Source organism: Penaeus japonicus, unplaced genomic scaffold (assembly GCF_977035675.1).
Source record: "Penaeus japonicus unplaced genomic scaffold, GWHDUDI00000001_assembly GWHDUDI00000008, whole genome shotgun sequence".
NCBI lineage: Eukaryota > Metazoa > Arthropoda > Malacostraca > Decapoda > Penaeidae > Penaeus > Penaeus japonicus.
The window spans coordinates 37615842-37635841 of record NW_028234410.1 but is presented as its reverse complement, the minus strand read 5'-3'; the positions used below and the strand labels follow the sequence as shown (position 1 = coordinate 37635841).

Genomic DNA, 20000 nt, shown 5'->3' with positions numbered 1-20000 from the left:
TTCTTTCTTTCACTCTTTCACTCTTTCTCTCTTCTCTTGCCTGCTTCGTTCTCTTCTCTTTTTCTCTCTTCTCTCTTCTCTTTCTCTTTCTCACTTTCTTTCTTTTTTTGCCTGCTTCGTTCTCTTCTCTTTTTCTCTCTTCTCTCTTTCACTCTTTCTCTCTTCTCGTGCCTGCTTCGATCTCATCTCTCTTTCGTCTTATTTCGTCTCGTTCTTTCTCCTCTTGCTTTATTGCCTTTCTCTCTCTTCTCTCTTTCTCTCTCTCTCTCTCTCTCTCTCTCTCTCTCTTGTCCTGTCTTGTCTTGTCGCCTTGCTCCTCTTTCCTCTCTCATTTCTCCTCTACAGTCTTTATCCTCACGCACCTCTCTCTCTTCTCCAACCTCTCTCCTCTCTCTCCTCTTCATCCTTTCTCCTCTCTTTCCCTCTTACACTCCCTCCCACCCCGTCCCCACCCTTCACCCACACCTCACACCTCCTCCCCTCTTCCTCCCCCTCCTCCCCCTCCTCCCCCTCCTCCCCTCCTCCTCCCCCACTCTTTCTTTGCTATTAGCGCACGCTGAACGTTAATGAACACGCGCGGGGTTCCGTTTCGTTCCGTTCCGTTCCGTTCGGCAAATAATCCCGGGCGTATTCCAGCATTCCAGCATTCCAGCGTTCCAGCCTCGGGAATGCCTATCTATCCCCCTCACCTTCTCCCCATCCTCCCCCACCCTCCTCCACCCTCCCCCACCCTCCCCCACCCGGGCCCCAGGAACCCACCCGTCGTGACTCCAGGCAGTAGCGGCAAGCCCGGGCTCCGGCGTGACCGAGTGAATGGCGGTTGGGTGGACGAGGAGGAGGGAGGGACATGGGGGGGTGGGGGGAGATGAGAGAGGGGAAGTGAGGGAGATGAGGGAAGGGGGGGGATGGATGGAGGGGGAGGGAGAGAGATGAGAGGGTGAGAGGGGAGGGAGATGAGGGATGGGGAGAGGAGACAAATGAGAGAGGGAGAGGGCGGAAGGGAAGGGAGGGGGGTGGGTGGAGGGGAAGGGGGAGAGATGAGAGGGCGAAAGGGGAGGGAGGGGAAGGGGGGGAGATGAGAGGGAGAAAGGGAAGGGAGAGAAGGGATAGGGAGAGGAGACAAATGAAAGAAGGAGAGGAGAAGGGAGGGGGGAATGGGAATGTGAGAGGAATGACGAATGGAAGATGGTAGGAGAGATGGGTTGAGGGGAATGGAATGAGGGGAGGAAGGCGAGAGAGGGAGAAAAGAATGAAATAAAAATATATAGAGGGAAGGCGGAGAGGGGGAAGAGGGGAAGGAGAGTGGATGAGGGGAGAGAGCGCTAATAAGGTGAGAGGAGAGAGAGACAGATAGACGGGTAGGGGGGAGGGGGAGGGGAAGGGGAAGAAGGGTTAGAGAATGACAGAGGGATAGGGCAGGGAAGTGGGGAGGAGGAGAGAGGGGGGGGAGGAAGGAGGAGAGAAGGGGGGGGGGGCAGTCGAGATTCTCAGAAGGGAAGCAGTTATTTTGAAAATGTTCCTCTTTTGGAAGGAGTGTTCTGCTTGTTCTGCTTTTGGTGCTTTGGGATCCTGGAAACGATTTTGGATTCGTTTGACGTTTAATGATGGTGGTTGATTCGCCGCTCTCTTCTCCTCATCCTCCTTATTTCTTCTTCTTCTACTTCTTCCTCTTCTACTTCTTCTTTTTCTTCTTTCTTCTTCTTCTTCCTCTTCTACTTCTTCTTTTTCTTCTTTCTTCTTCTTCTAACTCTTCTACTTCTTCTTTTTCTTCTTTCTTCTTCTTCCTCTTCTACTTCTTCTTTTTCTTCTTTCTTCTTCTTCTTCTTCCTCTTCTACTTCTTCTTTTTCTTCTTTCTTCTTCTTCTTCCTCTTCTTCTTTCTCTTCTTTCTTTATTTTTCTTTTACTACTACTACTTCTTCCCTTACTCTCCCTCATCTCCACCTTCTCTTCTTCTTCTTCTTCTTCTTCTTCTTTTTCCTCCTCCTCCTCCTGATCCTCCTCCTCTTCCTCTTCCTCCTCCTCCTCCTCCTCCTCCTCCTCCTCCTCCTCCTCCTCCTCCTCCTCCTCCTCCACCCCCTCCTCCACCCCTTTCCCCTCCCTCTTCCACTCCCCTTCCCCCCCTGGTGACTGTCTATTGATTCTCGTCTTAAGCGAAAGAGGATTTTTAAAGGATGTCGTGTTGGGGATGGGGGGAGGGGAGGGGAGGGGAGGGGGGAGGGGAGAGGGGGGCGGTATTGCTACGGCTCTTCCTTGCCTTTGCTTGATGAGAAGACGTGGTGGTGGTGATGAGACGGTGGTGATGAGACGATGGTGGTGATGAGACGATGGTGGTGATGAGACGATGATGGTGATGATGTGGTGGTGGTGATGAGACGATGGTGGTCATGGTGTGGTGGTGATGAGACGATGGTGCTGATGGTGTGGTGGTGGTGGTGATGAGGTGGGATGCTGGTGATGATGATGATGTGTGGATGAGGATGCTCTTGTTGATGTGATGATGACTTAATGATGAGTGGTTGGTGTTAAATTATATTATGGTGATCAAAGGGTGATGAATTGGAGATATGGTGGTGATGTGAGGAGGCTACAGATCATGACCTCGTAATGATGAGATGATGGTATGATGGTGGGGACTATGTCATGGTGACGATGTGGTGAGTGAGTGTGATGCACGTTCTGATGATCATGACCATTTTAATTACCGCATGACTCCCCTAAGATAAGGACTCTCGGTTATGTGTGTGTCTCATGTTGTCTATGTTGTTTTTGTTTTTGTTTTCGTTCGTAGTCTTAATCGAAGCGGGTGAAGTGGAAAGGACGAATGGGGGAAGAACAGAAGGAGAGGAGAGCGGAAGGAGGAGAGGGAGGATAGAAGAGGAGGAGAGAAGAGTGGAAATAGGAGAAAATGGGGAAAAGGAGAGAGAGAGAAAGTGGGAGAATAGGGGAAAGAAGACCAGAGAGGGGAAGATGAGAGAGAGAATAGTGAAAGAAGAGAGGGAAGAAAGGCGAGGGGAAGAGGAGAAAGAGAATGGGTAAAGAGGATAAAGGAAATAGGAGAAAATGTGGAAAGAGGAGAGAGAAGGTAAAAGAATAAGAGAAGAGGAGAGACAAAGTAGAATAAGAAGGCGAAAAGGAGAGAGAAAATATGAGAAGAGGGAGGAGGGGAGAGAGAAAATATAAATCATAAGGAGAGGAGAACGAAAGTAGAAGGAAAAAAAGGAGAATAAAGAGGAATGGAGATACTACGGGGTCATCTGCATTCATTCCGCCACGCCCATAATACCGTCATGTCACCGCCTCTCTCCACGCTCTCGACCAATTAGCGGACAGCAGTGATTGGAAACTCCGCCTACTTTGCTCTCTTTCTCTGTACCCTTAATCTCTCTCTCTCTCTCTCTCTCTCTCTCTCTCTCTCTCTCTCTCTCTCTCTCTCTCTCTCTCTCTCTCTCTCTCTCTTCTCTTCTCTCTTCTCCTCTCTCCCTCTCTCTTTCTCTCTTTCCCTCCCTCCTTACCTCCCTCCCTCACTCACTCACTCACTCACTCACTCACTCACTCTTTCTCCCTCTCCCTCTCCCTCTCCCTATCCCTATTCATCTCCCCTTCCCTCTCCCTCCCCCCTCCCTCTCCCTTCCCTCCTCTCTCTCTCTCTCTCTCTCTCTCTCTCTCTCTCTCTCTCTCTCTCTCTCTCTCTCTCTCTCTCTCTCTCTCTCTCTCTCTCTTTCTCTCTTTCCCTCCCTCCTTACCTCCCTCCCTCACTCACTCACTCACTCACTCACTCACTCACTCTTTCTCCCTCTCCCTCTCCCTCTCCCTATCCCTATTCATCTCCCCTTCCCTCTCCCTCCCCCCTCCCTCTCCCTTCCCTCCCTCCCTCCCTCTCCCTTCCACCCCCCCTCCCTTTCACCCCCCCTTCCACCCCACTGCATTCAACACCTGGCGTTATTCGCACTGCATTCGGCGACCCAGTGTTACCAATGCGACCTATTTTCACCCCGGTGGTCAGTGTGTTTACTCAACGCGCGAGTTAGTGTTGTTGGTCACTGGCGTGTGTTCGTGGATTGTATGAACGCCGGTGTCTGTCTGTGTATAAGGAAGGGTGGGTGGGATGGGGGGATGAGGGAGAGAGCTGGGAGGGAGGGAGGGAGGGAGGGAGTGAGTTAGGGGGTGGGAAGGGGGGATGAGGGAGGGTGGAAGGGGGTAAAAGGATAGAGGGAGGGGCTGGGAAGGGGGATGAGGGATAGAGGGAGGGAGGAGGGAGGGTGGGAGGGAGGGAGAGAGGGAGGGGCTGGGAAGGGGGGATGAGGGAGGGTGGAAGGGGGTAAAAGGATAGAGGGAGGGGCTGGGAAGGGGGATGAGGGAGGGAGGGTAGAAGGAGGGATGAGGTATAGAGGGAGGGATAGAAAGAGGGGGTGGGAAGGGAGGATGAGGGAGGTAGGAGGGAGGGTGGAAGGGGTTAAAAGGATGGAGGGAGAAGGAGGGAGGTAGTTGGGGAGGAAGGAGAAAGGAGGGAAGGAAGGAGGGAGAGAAGGGAGAGATCTTTGAGGGAGGGAGGTAGGGAGGGAGGGAGGGAGGGAGGGCGACTTTGAGCGGCCGTTATTGTTGAAAAGGAATGTTTATGAATTGTGTGGAAAAGCCTCGCCTCTCTAGTCGCGTGGCGTAAGTGATTAAATTTTGATTTTTTTTTTTTTTAGGACTGCATTGTGTTAATTAATTTTATATCAGTTTGAAATCCACGTTGACTCTGCTTGTATGTTAATGCTGCGAAATGAAAGTAAATATTTAAGCGCTCGCTTTGACCCCACACAATTTGTTGACTACGCACACACTCACACACACTCGCACTTACTCTCACACTCATGTAGATATAGATATAGGTATATGCATATATATATATATATATATATATATATATATATATATATATATATATATGTATGTGTGTGAGGGGGGGTGTGTGTGTGTGTGTGTGTGTGTGTGTGTGTGTGTGTGTGTGTGTGTGTGTGTGTGTGTGTGTGTGTGTGTGTGTGTGTATGCACAGTATATATTCTAAACGCATACAATTTGTGTGTATATTTCAGGATTTGCGAGTACGTTGGCTTATGTAAGCTTTCCACACCCACGCTCATATTTCCTTGGAGTCCATTAACACTTTTCAATAGACGATAAATTTTCTTTAAAGGAAACGGAAAAACGCACTGGAAGTGAGTTTCTCTTTTTGTCCCCCTTTTTGTAGTTTGGGGAATAATAAAGTGATTTTCCGATTCCCTTTTTTGGGCCACTCCCCCTCCCGGAAATAAAACGGTTAATAATGAAGCGGGAAAATGGCGGCGAGATGGGGGTTAGGTTAATTCATTCGTTATCGGGATTGTTTTTTCCCTTTCGTTTTTTTGGGTTTTTTTTTGGGGGAATTTCTTATTTTTCTTTTTCTTTTTCGTTTTTTTTTCTTTTCCCCTTTTCTTTTTCTTTTTTTTCTCTCTCTCTCTCATTTCCCCCCAATCTCTCCTCTCTCTATCTATCTATTCTATCTATTATCTACCCTTCTACCCATCTACTATCTCCCTTCTTCCCCTTCTTTTTTTTCCCCTTCCCCCCTCGCGTCTGAAAAATCCGCCATTCCCAATTCCACGAGCATCCACTCGTTCTTTTTCTTCTTCCCTTTATTCTTCTTCTTCTTCTTCTTCTTCACTTCCACCTCCTCCTCTTCCCCCTTTTCCTTCGTGTCGTCATCCCGTTCTTCCTCTCCTTTTTCTTCTCCCTTCCCTCCCTCCCTCCCCCTCCCCCCTCCCCCCCGGATGCCGAGGTGTTGGCGGTGGCAATGGCCGGACGTCGCCTCCGTCCTCATTAGTATATTATTTATCCTCCCTGGAGCCTCTCTTGCCTCCCCTCCCCCTTCTCTTTCTCTCTCTCTCTCTCTTCTTTTCTTTTTTCTTTTTTCTTTTCTTTTCTCTCTCTTTTCTCTCCTCTTTCTTTTTTTTCTTTTCCCTTCTCTTTCTTTTCTCTCTTTTTTTTTTTCTTCTCTCTCCTTTTCTCTCTCTTTTCTTTTCCTCCCCTTTTTTTATCCCCTTCTCCCCTTCTCCCCTCCTCTCTCCCTCTCTCTCTTCCCCTCTCTCCCCTCTCTCCTTCTCTCTTCTGTTTCTTTCTCTTTTCTTCTCTCTTTTTTCCCCTTTTTCCTTTCTTCTTTCTTTTTATCTTCTATCTCTCCTCTTCCTCTCCTCTCTCTTCCCCTCTCTCTCTCCCCTCTCCCCTCTCTCCTCTCTCTTCTCCTCTCTCTCTCTCTCACCCTCTCCCCTCTCTCTCCCCTCTCTCTCTCTCTCCCCCCTCTCCCTCTCCCTTTCCCCCTCCCCCTCCCTCTCCCCCCCCCCCTCCCTCTCTCCCCCCCCCCTCCCCCCCTTCCCCCTCCCTCTCCCCCTCCCTCTCCCTCTCCCTCTCCCTCTCCCTCTCTTCATCTCCGAACACGAGTCTTCCATTAAGCGCCTCCTCTGGTTCTGTCTGTTGCGGATTTCTTTTGTTTCTCTTGCTCTGTATCTTTTCCATTTTCTATTATAGGTGTAGGGTCGGTATGGGAGTCTTTTGTTTTGATGTATACATGCACACACACGCACATGCACACGATCAGGCGCCCACGTTCATGTACACGTACGCGCACACACACATATACGCACACACACATACTCACGCACGCACACACACGCACGCACACGCTCATACACACACACACACACACACACACACACACACACACACACACACACACACACACAAACACACATACACATTTATATCTCGTTCTTGTTGAAACCATATTATTTGACAAATATTTGAACACAAGCGAAACGAAATGCGAAAGAAAAGAAAAAATCTCGGAATTCACTTCATATTCCTATTATTATTTTCTTCGTTTCTTCTATTCCTTCGTTCTCTTCGCGAAGTGTGATACAACGTTCGGCGTGAGATCATTTCCGGAGAAGGAGGTGGTGTCCCGAGGGTTTTAATGGGAGGGACATGAAAGAAGGGCGTTTGGCAAGGAGAATGGCGGCAAGTCTTGTTTCTTCGGATTGCTGGCACGATCTCGGTGTCTTTTTCTTCTCTCTCTCTCTCTCTCTCTCTCTCTCTCTCTCTCTCTCTCTCTCTCTCTCTCTCTCTCTCTCTCTCTCTCTCTCTCTCTCTCTCGATTTGGAAATTATTGAAAATGAGACTCTCTGTCTGCCTGTCTCTTTCTTTTTTTTTTTTTGCCTTTTTCTCTGTCTCTCTGTCTCTCTATATCTATCTATCTATCTTTATTCTTTCACCCTCTTCCCTCCCTCTCCTTTCCTCTCCCTCCGCTCCCTCAACTCCCTGGCCTTCCTTCCCTCCTTCCCTCCCTCCCGTCCCTCCATCCCCCCCCCCTCTCTCTCTCACTCTCTCGTAGCTTTCGCATTTGCATTTATTCCAGACACCGTTTATTATCCCGTTCATCCCGCTAACGCTGATGATACCTGGTCCGAAATTCCGGAATCCGCGGTCGGCTGACTTTCGGGGGAGAATCGCGGAGAAGGAAAACCCGCATTAATTATATAAGAAATTCGCGGCTTTATGATTCATTTTGGATCGTCCGTTCCTTCTTCTTTCTACCCCCCTCCCCCCTTACTTCTCTTTTCTATCACCCGCTCCCTCCTCCTGTACCTTCTTCTCTTTTTTTCTCTCTCTCCATCTATCTCTCCCCCCCTCCCTCCCTCCCTCCCTCTCTCCCTTCCTCCCTCTCTCCTCTCTCTCTCCTCTCTCTCTCTCTCTCCTCTCCTCTCCTCTCTCTCTCTCTCTTCTCTCTCTCTCTCCTCTCTCCCTTCCTCCCTCCTTCCCTTCCATCCCTCCCCTCCCTCCCCCTCCCTCCCTCTCCCTCTCCCTCTCCCTCCCTCCCTCCCTCCCCTCTTCCTCTCTCCCTCTCTCCCTTCCTCCCTCCCCCCTCCCTCCCTCCCTCCCTCCCTCCCTCCCTCTCTCCCTCTTGCTCCCTCCCTTCCTCTTCCCTCCCTCCCTCCCTCCCTCTCTCCCTTCCTCCCTCTCTCCCCTCCTCCTTCCTTCCCCCCTCTCTCCCTTCCTCCCTCCCCTCTTCCTCTCCCTCTCCCTCTCTCCCTCCCTCCCCCTCCCTCTCCCTCTCCCTCCCTCCCTCCCTCCCTCTCTCCCTTCCTCCCTCCTTCCCTCCCTCCCTCCCTCCCTCCCTCCCTCCCTCCCTCCCTCCCTCCCTCTCTCCCTTCCTCCCTCCCTCCGCCCCCCCATCCGCTCGCGCTTGACTCTCCGCCGCGCGAGCCAGACAGACAGATTTTCGCACTCGGAGCCAAGGTCAGAGGAATTCGATCCCACGGAATAGATCGGGAGGAGAAGCGACCCCGAGCGAGAAGGTTTCCCGCAAACAAGGTCGAGGTCACGAGGTCGAGCGAGCCAGACAGACACTCGTGGGAGCCAGACAGACAGTCACAAGAGCTAGACAGACACGCGGAGGAGCCAAGGAGGAGAGCAGAGGCGAAAGACAGACTGACAGATGTCATGGGGGGAGTCAGACAGACAGACAGACAGATGTCATGGGGGGGGGGGAGTTAGACAAACAGACAGATAGACAGACAGATAGGAAAGCCAGACAACACGAAGACGAAGACAGACAAGCAGGAAAGCCAGACAAGACAAGACAAAGACAAACAAACAGGAAAGCCAGACAACAAGAAAACAAAGACAGACAACACGAAGACAAAGACAGACAAACAGGAAAGCCAGACAAGACAAAAACAAGACAAAGCCAGACAAGACAAAAGGCAGACAGACAGACAGACGTCTCGATCGGCGAGAGCAACGGCGCCGCGATGACAAAAGTCTGAGATGATGATGACTTCGGCGATTCATCTCGTTCTTCAGCCTCAGTGACGGCGCCGCTCTTCCCGACTTCATCATCTCGGTCGTCATCGTCTTCTCCGTCGGGCTTCGTAATCGCCGTCATATATTTCCCAGAAGTCTCTCTCTCTCTTTCTCTCTTTCTCTTTTTTTTCTCTTTCTCTTTTTCTCTTTTTTTCTCTTTCTCTCTTTTTTGCTCTTTCTCTCTTTCTCTCTCTCTCTCTTTCTCTTTTTTTCCCTTTCTCTTTCTCTCTTTTTTTCTCTTTCTCTCTTTCTCTTTTTTTCTCTTTCTCTCTTTCTCTTTCTCCCTCTCTCTTCTCTCTCTCTTTCTCTTTTTTTTCTCTCTCTCTCCGTATTCTCTCTACTCTCTTTTTCTCTCTCTCTCTCTCTCTCTCTCTCTCTCTCTCTCTCTCTTTCTCTCTCTCTCTCTCTCCCTCTCCCTCTCCCTCTCCCTCCCCCCTCCCCCCTCCCTCCCTCCCTCTCCCTCTCCCTCTTATTCGAGTGTGTGTACGTGAGTGTATTCGAGTGTGTGTACGTGAGTGTATTCGAGTGTGTGTACGTGAGTGTATTCGAGTGTGTGTACGTGAGTGTATTCGAGTGTGTGTACGTGAGTGTATTCGAGTGTGTGTACGTGAGTGTATTCGAGTGTGTGTACGTGAGTGTATTCGAGTGTGTGTACGTGAGTGTATTCGAGTGTGTGTACGTGAGTGTATTCGAGTGCGTGTGCGTGAGTGTATCCGAGTGTGTGTGCGTGAGTGTATCTGAGGGTGTGTGCGTGAGAGTATCCGAGTGTGTGTGCGTGATTGTATCCAAGGGGGTGTGCGTGAGTGTATTCGAGTGTGTGTGTGTGTGTGTGATTGTATCCAAGGGGGTGTGCGTGAGTGTATTCGAGTGTGCGTACGTGAGTGTATTCGAGTGTGCGTACGTGAGTGTATTCGAGTGTGTGTACGTGAGTGTATTCGAGTGTGTGTACGTGAGTGTATTCGAGTGTGTGTACGTGAGTGTATTCGAGTGTGTGTACGTGAGTGTATTCGAGTGTGTGTACGTGAGTGTATTCGAGTGTGTGTACGTGAGTGTATTCGAGTGTGTGTACGTGAGTGTATTCGAGTGTGTGTACGTGAGTGTATTCGAGTGTGTGTACGTGAGTGTATTCGAGTGTGTGTACGTGAGTGTATTCGAGTGTGTGTACGTGAGTGTATTCGAGTGTGTGTACGTGAGTGTATTCGAGTGTGTGTACGTGAGTGTATTCGAGTGTGTGTACGTGAGTGTATTCGAGTGTGTGTACGTGAGTGTATCCGAGTGTGTGTGCGTGAGTGTATCCGAGTGTGTGTGCGTGAGTGTATCTGAGGGTGTGTGCGTGAGAGTATCCGAGTGTGTGTGCGTGATTGTATCCAAGGGGGTGTGCGTGAGTGTATTCGAGTGTGTGTGTGTGTGTGTGATTGTATCCAAGGGGGTGTGCGTGAGTGTATTCGAGTGTGCGTACGTGAGTGTATTCGAGTGTGCGTACGTGAGTGTATCCGAGTGTGTGTGCGTGAGTGTATCTGAGGGAGAGAGCGTGAGAGTATCCGAGTGCGTGTGCGTGAGTGTATCCGAGTGTGTGTGCGTGAGTATATCCGAGTGTGTGTGATTGTGTCCAAGGGGGTGTGCGTGAGTGTAACCGAGTGTATGTGCGTGAGTGTATCCGAGTGTGTGTGCGTGATTGTATTCGAATGTGTGTGTACGTGAGTGTATTCGAGTGTGTGTACGTGAGTGTATCCGAGCATATGTCCGTGAAAGTGTGTGTATGTCTGTCTTTACGTATGTATGCGTGTCCGTGTGCGGACATGTATATCCGTAGATGTATCTGTATAAGTATTTTTTTTTTTTCCATAATCATACCATTTCATTTGCATATTTATATTTGCAAAAGCAACGTCAAGGGGAAAAGTCCGCAAGATTTCCCCGCGCCATAATTTTTGTGTCGAAACCCCCCTGTGATTTTCCACTTGCTCGGAATTGTCTCAAATATTCCCGACCACCTTTAATTAATGCGCCGAGAATTGAGAGCAAGATTAATGGGGTTTAATTTCGTGTGCGAGGAGAAGGGATAAGGAGGGGGAGGGGGGATGAAGGGAGGGAGGGAGGGAGGATGAGGATGGAAAGGAGGGAGGGAGGGAGGGAGGGATGATGAGGAGAGAAGGAGGGAGAGAGGGAGGGAAGGAGGAAGGGATGAAGAGGAGGGAGAAAAGGAGAGGAGGGAAGGAGGGAGAGTGGGAGGGAGGGAAGGAAGGAAGGAAGGAATGTAGAAGGAGGTTATAAAGGAATAAAGGGAAGACAGGGAGGAAAGGACGAAGAGAAGGATAGAGGGGAGAAAAGAGAAGGAAGGAAGAGAGGGAGGGAAGGAGAGGGAAGATTAGTGACTGCAAGAAAGATGAAAAGGAAAAGGATGCAGTAGAAAAAAGGAAAGGGAGAAAGAAGGAGATAGCATACGAAAGAAGAAAGGTGTTTGATCGAATAAGGAGAAGGAGAAGAGGAAAGAGAACGCGGAAGAAGACGAAGAAAATAATGATAAAGAAAAAATAATGAGAAAAAAAGGATGAAGAAAAAGAAGATGGAAAAGAAGGAAAAGAGAAAGAAAAAAAGATGGAGAAGAATGTAAAGGGAAATGGAGAAAGATAGAAAAAAACAGAAGAAGAAAAGAAAGAGAAGAAGAAGAAGGGGAGACTGAAGGACATGTAAGATGACACACGGACGTTGCAGAATTCCTTCGCACCGTCAGCGAATCTCGAGTTTATTTTCATTTTTTGTCCTCAATGACAAGGTGAAACCACTTCCAAAATTCTCGTCTTCATTAATCTCTGCGTTATTTCTGGTGTTATTATCATTTTCATCATTACTACAACTACTGTTACCACTACTACTGCTGCTGTCAATATTATGTCTTATATTTGCCTCGTCACAGAAGCGCTTTCCCGATCGTCTGTTTGTCTGGTTGTCTCTTATTGTTTGCCAGGACGGGTAGTGTTTACACCCCTTTCCCTCCCCTGATTTGTCTTTCTCTTTCCCTGTTATCTTTTCCTTTCTCTTCCCTTTCCCCTTCGCTCTTCCCTTTCTCCTTCTCCTTCTCTCTACCTCTATCCTTGTTCCTCTTCCTCTTCTGCTTCTCTTTCCTCCTTCCGCTTCCCCTTCCCTTTCCCTCTTTCCTTTTGCCTCTTCCCCTTCCCCTTTCTTTTTTCCCCTTCCCCTGGCGTGTGGCTGCCAACTGCAACTGCAAATTGCAAGTTCAATCACGGCTTTATCGATGTCGAAGAGGATAAGGGAGAAAATACGTCGTGATTCTCTCTTTTTTATTATTTTTGGCGTCTTGTTACCACCGCTGGATTGAATTGCGATTTCCGCCATTTTCCTCTTCGGTCGTATCAAGTTTCTTCTCTGTCTTTCTTATTTTCTCTTCCTGTTTCTCCGATATCTTTATTTAAGTATTACTTTCCCTCTTCCTCTTTTTTCACCACCCTCTTCCCCTGTCCTCTTTAATGTTATTCATTACTTTTTCCCCCCACGTCTGTCTTCGCTCGAGGGAGATAAAAATATCATTCGTCATACATCTGGCTTTCCGAAGGCGCCACTTACTCTGATTGGTCAGCAATTCACGCGCGTCCGACCAATCACAGGTGACGTTGTTGAAGAATACATTTTTCGCTTATTCTTTTTTCCCGCCCAAAATTGGTGTCAAATTCCCGTCGTCTTCTGAGATGATTTTCTCATCTTGTTCCCGAGAGTCATCATTCTATTAATCACTAGAGGATGATGCTTTATTTTTAATTTGTGTTATACGGTACTGATTGTCTCTTTGTCGATGTATTTGCGGGGTGTACTGTGCCGGTCGAATTATTGATTACGATGTCCTTGAATTTAGAAATGAAACCCAACCTCCTACGGAGAAGTATAATTCCGTTCTTCCATGCAATTATTACTTTTTTTCCTCTTGATCTCTCTCTCCGTCCTTTTCTCTGTTCCTCCTCCTCCTCTTTTCTTTTTTTCCATGCTTTTAGCACTTTCCTCACATTCTTCTCTCTCTCTCTCTCTACTTCCTTCATCCTCCTCTTCTCTCTCTTTCTTCCTTCCTGCTTCCTCCTTTTCTTTCTCTCTTCCTTCTGTCCTTCTTCCTCCTCTTCTCTCTCTCTCTCTCTCTTCCTTCCCCTCCTCACTACATCTCTCCCTTCCCTCATCTTTTCCACTCCTCTCTTCCCCTCTTCCAACCCTTCATCATCTCCCTCCCTCCCTCCCTCCCTCCCTCCCTCCCTCCCTCCTTCCTCTACTGTTATTGATTCCCGAACGAGGTGCGTATATCACCTCAATACCTGCCCCTTGTGTCACGCGCTAGGTCATTGACCTTGCCTCGGCCGTCTGTTCGCTCTGCTCTTGTTTATGGACTGCATTTGTTTGCCCTTTCTTTGTTTCTTATTTGGGTTCGATATGTTTTCTTGTAACTTTGCCCATATCTCTGAAGTTTCGCTGTTCATTTTTTAACGGTTGATCGTTTTCCTTGTTCTTTGTTTTGATATACTTCTTTTCGTTCGTATGCTTTCTCTCTCTCTCTCTCTCTCTCTCTCTCTCTCTCTCTCTCTCTCTCTCTCTCTCTCTCTCCTCCTTTCTCTCTCTCTCTCTCTCTCTCTCTCTCTCTCTCTCTCTCTCTCTCTCTCTCTCTCTCTCTCTCTCTCCCTCTCCCTCTCCCTCTCCCTCTCCCTCTCCCTCTTCCTCTCTCTCCCTCCACATTTTAACTCACCGTGTAATGGCAAGGTAGACTTCGGTCTTCAAGAAATCATACGGTTTTCAAAGTGATCTGAAGATTCTCAGACATCGGAAAAGAATTCGTGCAAGATTTTCCGCAGGTTAACGTTAGCAATGTGCAATGTTGCGAACAGGTGCTGCGCTCTTCCGGGTTATGCTAGTAAGAAATATTGGGCAAAAGCAACTACACGTTATTGTTATTACGAATATGTAGCATAAACGGTATCAGAGAGGGAGAAGGGCAGGGGAAGAGACAGAGGATGAGAAAGAGAGAGAAACAGAAACAAAAACAGACAGACACGGATAACAGGAAGAGAGAGAAAAAAAGAGAGGGAGGGTAGGGACAGAGAAAGAGAAAGAAACAGAACAGAAGAGAGAGAGAGAGAGAGAGAGACAGAGAGCAAGAGACCAAGCTTGTGATTAAAACTGGAAATGAAAACATCCCCTTACCCCCCCCCCTCTCCACCCCCACCCCCTTGCCCCTTCTTTTCTATTTTTCCGCCGTTCCAGCGATTGGATGGACGGACGATTGTATGTGTACCTTTTCTCCCCCCGTCGACGGTGATTGGAGTGAGAGCCTCCGATTTTATGCGAGCTTTTTGGCCGCTTCGGATGCGTTGCTGCTGGTGGATTGGTTGGTCCGGTTGTTGGGGATTCGGGAGGTGTGTTTTTTCTTTCCCTCTCTGTCTGTCTGTCTCTGTCTCTATCTCTCTCTTTCTGTCTTTATCTGTCTCTTGCTCTCTGTTTCTGTCTGTCTTTCTGTATCTCTCTCTCTCTCACTCTCTCTCTCTCTCTCTCTCTCTCTCTCTCTCTCTCTCTCTCTCTCTCTCTCTCTCTCGCTCGTTCTCTGTCTCCCCCTCTCCTCTCTCCTCTCCTCTCTCTCACCCTCTCTCTCTCCTCTCCTCTCTTCTCCTCTCTCTCTCTCTCTCTCTCTCTCTCTCTCTCTCTCTCTCTCTCTCTCTCTCTCTCTCTCTCTCTCTCTCTCTCTCTCTCTCTCCCCTCCCCCCCAGTGAACAAGGAACTAACGGAGTGGGAAAATAACAATACATTATGCCGTTAAGTGCGGGGCCCTCATGGAAACTTTCTCAATGGACGAACTTCATGGTTATGGCTTGTTTCGTTTTTTTGATTTAAGTTAAACGTCCCGGAAATGAGATTGTTGTTTATGATTGCAATTAAAATAACGCTCCGAAGAGGGATTGGTTGCAGTTGCAAGAAGGTTCTGCAGAAAGGAATTGTGAATTGTTTTTGTTTTTTTCATTGTTTTTTTTGTTGTTGTTGTTCTGGTTGTTGTTGTTGTTGTTATCATTGTTGTAGGTTTTCGCTTTGTTATCATGGTTATTGTGATTTTTCCGTATTTGTTGCCTTCGTACCTCCATGATTTGTAAGGGTATTTAAGGAGTCCCTGTGCGTGTCTGTGTGTAGGTCGGGGGGATTAGAGAGAAGGGGACGAGAGGACAGAAGAGAAAGGAGAGAAGGGGAAAAGAGAAGTGGGGAGGAGAATGGAGAGAAGAGGAAAGAGGGGCGAAGAAGATTGGGGAGGGGATTGGAGGGAAGAGAAGAAGGGGAAAAGAGGACAGAGGAAGAGAATGGAGGGGAGAGGTTACGGGGGAAAGAGAGAAGAGTAGGGGAACAAGAGAGAAGAGGAGGGGGACGAGAGGGCAGAAGGGAGAGGGGAACGAGAGGGGAGTGCAAATCACCAATGTGATTAAATAGATAAATTAAGTCGCGCCCCTCATTGAACCAGCGAGGTCATGCAAGGTCACAGGAGGGGGCGAGGAAGGGCTGGCTCCATCGATGGTGTGTTTATGCTTGTGTGTGTGTTTTATTTATTGTTTTTGTGTGGTAGGGAGAGAGAGAGAGAGAGAGAGAGAGAGAGAGAGAGAGAGAGAGAGAGAGAGAGAGAGAGAGAGAGAGAGAGAGAGAGAGAGAGAGAGAGAGAGAGAGAGAGAGAGAGAGAGAGAGAGAGAGAGAGAGAGAGAGGCAGAGAGAGAGAATGAGAGTGAGTAAGACAGGCAGACAGACAGACAAATATTAAGTGGGAACCAACGCTAAAAAGACTTCAAAATACATGCGATTCCTCGAAAGGGAGAATGTTATCACAAGTTCATCCTGTCCAGCGCAATCCTCTTCGTCTTCCTGTGCTTCTTCTCCTCCTCCTTCACTCCTTCTCTTCCTCTTCCTCCTATACCTCCTCTACTTCCTCCTCCTCAATCCACCTCCACCTCCTCTACCTCCTCAATCATCCACCTCCTCCTCCTCCTTTACTTCTTCGTCCTCGTCCTCCCCAACTCCTCCTCCTAAATTCTCTCCCTCCTCCACCTCCTCCTCCTCTTTTTCTTCTTCCTTCTCCTCCTCCTCCTCCTCCTCCTCCTCCTCCTCCTCCTTCTCCTCCGCCATCACCACCACCACCACCTCCTCCTCCTCCTCCTCCTCCTCCTCCTCCTCCCCCTCCTCCCCCTCCTCTTCCTCCTAAATTCTCCTCCTCCTCCTCCTCCTCCACCTCCTCCTCCTCCCCTCCTCCTCCTCCACTCCCTCCTCCTCCTCCTCCTCCTCCTCCTCCTCCTCCTCCTCCTCCTCCTCCCCTCCTCCTCCTCCCTCCTCCTCCTCCTCCTCCTCCTCCTCCTCCACCTCCTCCTCTTCCCCTCCTCCTCCTCCTCCTCCTCTCCTCCCCTCCTCCTCCCCCTCCTCCTCCTCCTCCTCCTCCTCCTCCTCCTCCTCCGCCATCACCACCACGTAAGTTCCCCAACGCATAATCAGGTGAAGCTTAAAGGCGCCCAGGTTCGTCTGCAAGAACGAGGTGAGTGTCAGGTTCTGTGCATGCTGTGTGGTGATGGTGATGGTGATGATGGTGATGATGGTGATGATGGTGAGGGAAGACGTGGTCGCTTTGCGCTTTCGTTGAAGGAATAAGGTAGGTGTCCTTCCCTTGATTCTATATTTGTCTAAATATTCAAAAGAGAGGATTTTAAGAAAAAGAAAAAAAAAAGCGTAAAAAATGAGTCTCGTTTTGTTAATATTAGTCAAAGAATAATGTTGAAAAAAATGATAGTAATGGTGTAACACAAAATATATATATATATGATTACAAAGAAAACAAAAAAAAAATCTGGAAGGAGTGTAAAAATTCAAAAAGACGCGAAATTGGCACAAGGAGAAGAGAGGAAGGAGACAAAAAAAAGGGGGATAAAGAGAAAGGGGACTAAAACATATTTGTGAAAAAAAGAAAAAAAAAGAAAAAAGAAAAAAAAAGGATTTAGAAAAGTGTCTCTGCACCGCATGGTTGCTACTGCCTCGTGCCCTGCCTTTATCATCAGTCTCCCTCTTCTTACGTTTGGCTTCGTACCTTTGCGCGCGCGTGTGTGATTTGTCTGAGAATGGCATTTATTTTTGTCCTTTTTCTTTTCTCTCGTTCTATGTTTTTTTTTCTTTCTTTTTTATTGTGTGGATATTTCTTGATCTTCTTGTTTTATTGTTGTGGCATTGTTGGTTTTATCCCTTCTTCCTCTGCCTAACCTATTTCCATTCGATTTTATCTTTTGAATCTCTGATATATTTTAGGTCTCTCGCACACCGCTTTTATATCTCTCCCGGAAATCAACTTTTTGATCACTTCCTGGCACCTCTCACTTCTTGTTCCCTCCTATTTCTTCTTCTTTTTTTTTCTCAAAATCATATTATTCTTTAGCCGCGCGAGGTATGTGGGTTCCGGCGTCGGTGCGTGAACGGGCGGCGGGGCTGTTCGTGGGCGGCGGAAGGTAGTCGAGCGTGGCGTGTGTTCTTACTACGCTCCGCTGGCTTGCCCTCGCTCGTCACGCTTCTAAAGTAAAGAGTAAAAAAAAAAAAAGTATAAAATAAGAGAAAAAAAACGAGAAGTAATAAAGAATGAAGATACAAAAAGATAAGGAAAGAAAGAATTGAGATATGAGAGAGAATATGATCAATGGAAATCAGTCATGGTTACTTTCATTCTGTGAAAGAACATATATATGTTGTTGTTTTGTTTTTTTCACTATGTAATTCTTCTTTTTTCTGAATCACACTATGACTAATAGTACAATAAAGAACCGCGTGCCTAACAGCCCTGCCCTACCATGCACCGGACGCTCCACCGTGGTCATGCACGTTGCTCAGACGTGCATGACCTTGAATTCAGCTAACTTAAATCGCCTGTCTTGAGGAATCCGAAGAAAAGGTTGCACTTCCTTGCGACTAAAAAGTAATTTAGATTTTTTTATATTTTTTTATTCATTTGTTATTGTCCTTTGAAGAGATTGATATTGTTCAGCCGTTTTCTTTGTCGGTGATTCTAGCGATTTTGTTATACCGTTTTCCTTGATGATGGCTTTAGCTATACTAAAAAAAAAAAAAAAAAACGTTTTCCTTAGTGGTATTATAAATAATATTGCGATACCGTTTTCCTTGATGATTAAAAGGGAATATCGTATCACCGTTTTCTTTGATGACAGTTCTAGCGACACAATACCATTTTCTCTTTTCTTTTAAAAGGAATTTGGAAACAGAAAACGGGAAGTGTGACCGATTTCTGCGATGGCTTATGTATCTTCTCTTTTATTGGCTGCCTGTCACCGAGAGCTTTTCACGCCTATCCTTTTATTTCCTCATTTTTTTCCACGGTGGCAGCATGCGATCATGTCACCCCTCTTGAAGTGATAACCTGAGAGATGTGGGACCCTGAGATGTTAGTGTTGTCTGTACCATGTTTTTTTTTTCCATTCATTTTAAATTTTTATATTCATATTTATACATTTATATATATATATATTTATTATATATATATATAACCTCCGTCTTCTTGGATTTTGAACCTCAAGGACTCACCAAAGCACAGTGGATCATAAGACCTCGAGGGTTCTTTTTTTCATTCTTTTAAACTCTAGTCCTGTCAGAAGTCAACACCCTCCCCCCCTACCCCACCCCAACCCCTTTGTTTCAGCGTTCACTCTTGCTGATTCAACAACATGTTCTTTCATTGGGAGAATTTGAAGTATGCTAATTTCAGTTTGCATTTGAGTGAATCATTATTTATTGCATACATATCTGGCAGCAATATGTAGTTTCTATGTCTTGAAATATTGTATAATGGATATATAGATTTATGTATATTTAAAAGAGAAAAGCTGTTGCAAATATCTTAACTTATCTTAACTTAAATCTGCAGTTCATTAATGATTTTCACTTGTGAAATATTGAATGTTAGATTGCCAAAAAAAAAGAAAAAAAATGATAAAAAAAAAAGTTTCACTAGATCATATTTAGTGTATATAATTACCATTTCATATTGTTGCACAGTTGAACAGAGATAAATAAAAGATAGAACAATAGAACAACATAAATGTAATCCAATTTTACTTCAAGTAGTCTCATTCCTCCCAAATGTCTCAGAATTTTATCACTGGTTGGTACCTAAATATGGTCTATAATCTAAACTTTCTCGGTGTGGACGGCGTTTATTCTACTGTGAGTTTTGCCAGCTAGTTAACTGGTGGCAGCAGTATCCCATGTTGGCAAAATGTTATGGTTGAATAAATCGTGTTGGGTGTGGAATGTGAGAGAGAGAGAGAGAGAGAGAGAGAGAGAGAGAGAGAGAGAGAGAGAGAGAGAGAGACAGAGAGAGAGAGAGAAAGAGAGAGAGAGAGGGTACATGGATGAGTGGCTGAGTGAGTGTTTGTTCATGTATGCACGTGCGCCTGTGTGTGTGTGTGTGTGTGAGTGTACGTGTTTTGATTCTGATTATGATAATATTCCTTTGTCTTTCCTTATCCTCTATTCCGGCCTGTCACATCTCCCACCATCATATGTAGTTAATGATTTAACACTTAGATGTAGTTTCTGATTCCTCAACAGCTGTTGACCTTTTATATAGTCCTTGATTTCGTTTTATTTTTCATCTACAACCTTAGTTTGCTTTTCATTCATCCCACCACTGTCAACTGATATTCTCTCTCACACACTCATATAGAATACACATACATTTTCCATGCATGTGTGTGAGTCTGGAATGAAGCCGAATAGTGTGGTGTGTCTGTGTGCTCCTTACATTTACCTTCTAAATTGAGATACATTTCACTCACATTCTGCCACCTAAAGTTTGTCTTTTGTTTTTCAGTTGCCTATTGTATGTTTCCTCCTTTTTTTGGACATTTCTTTACTTTTCGTGTATCACCACTCCACATGTCTTCATGTATTCTTTTTTCTTCATCATACCTTAAAAGGAGAGTGGTTTTATATTTTTCGATTAATCACTTGCCTGTATTTTTATATATTCTACTTCAACCACAGCCGATATACCCATTATTTCACGAATTTGTCCACACTCACGTATCTTTAAGCTCTCAATGCTGCACCAAGG

At 46.8% G+C, this 20000-nt stretch overlaps 1 protein-coding gene across 34 annotated transcripts in view; it reads left to right on the top strand.

Annotated features, from left to right (window-relative positions):
- The window catches only part of LOC122252270 (uncharacterized), a 347686-nt gene that overhangs the window by 267753 nt on the left and 59933 nt on the right, over positions 1–20000 (top strand). The window lies entirely within an intron of this gene.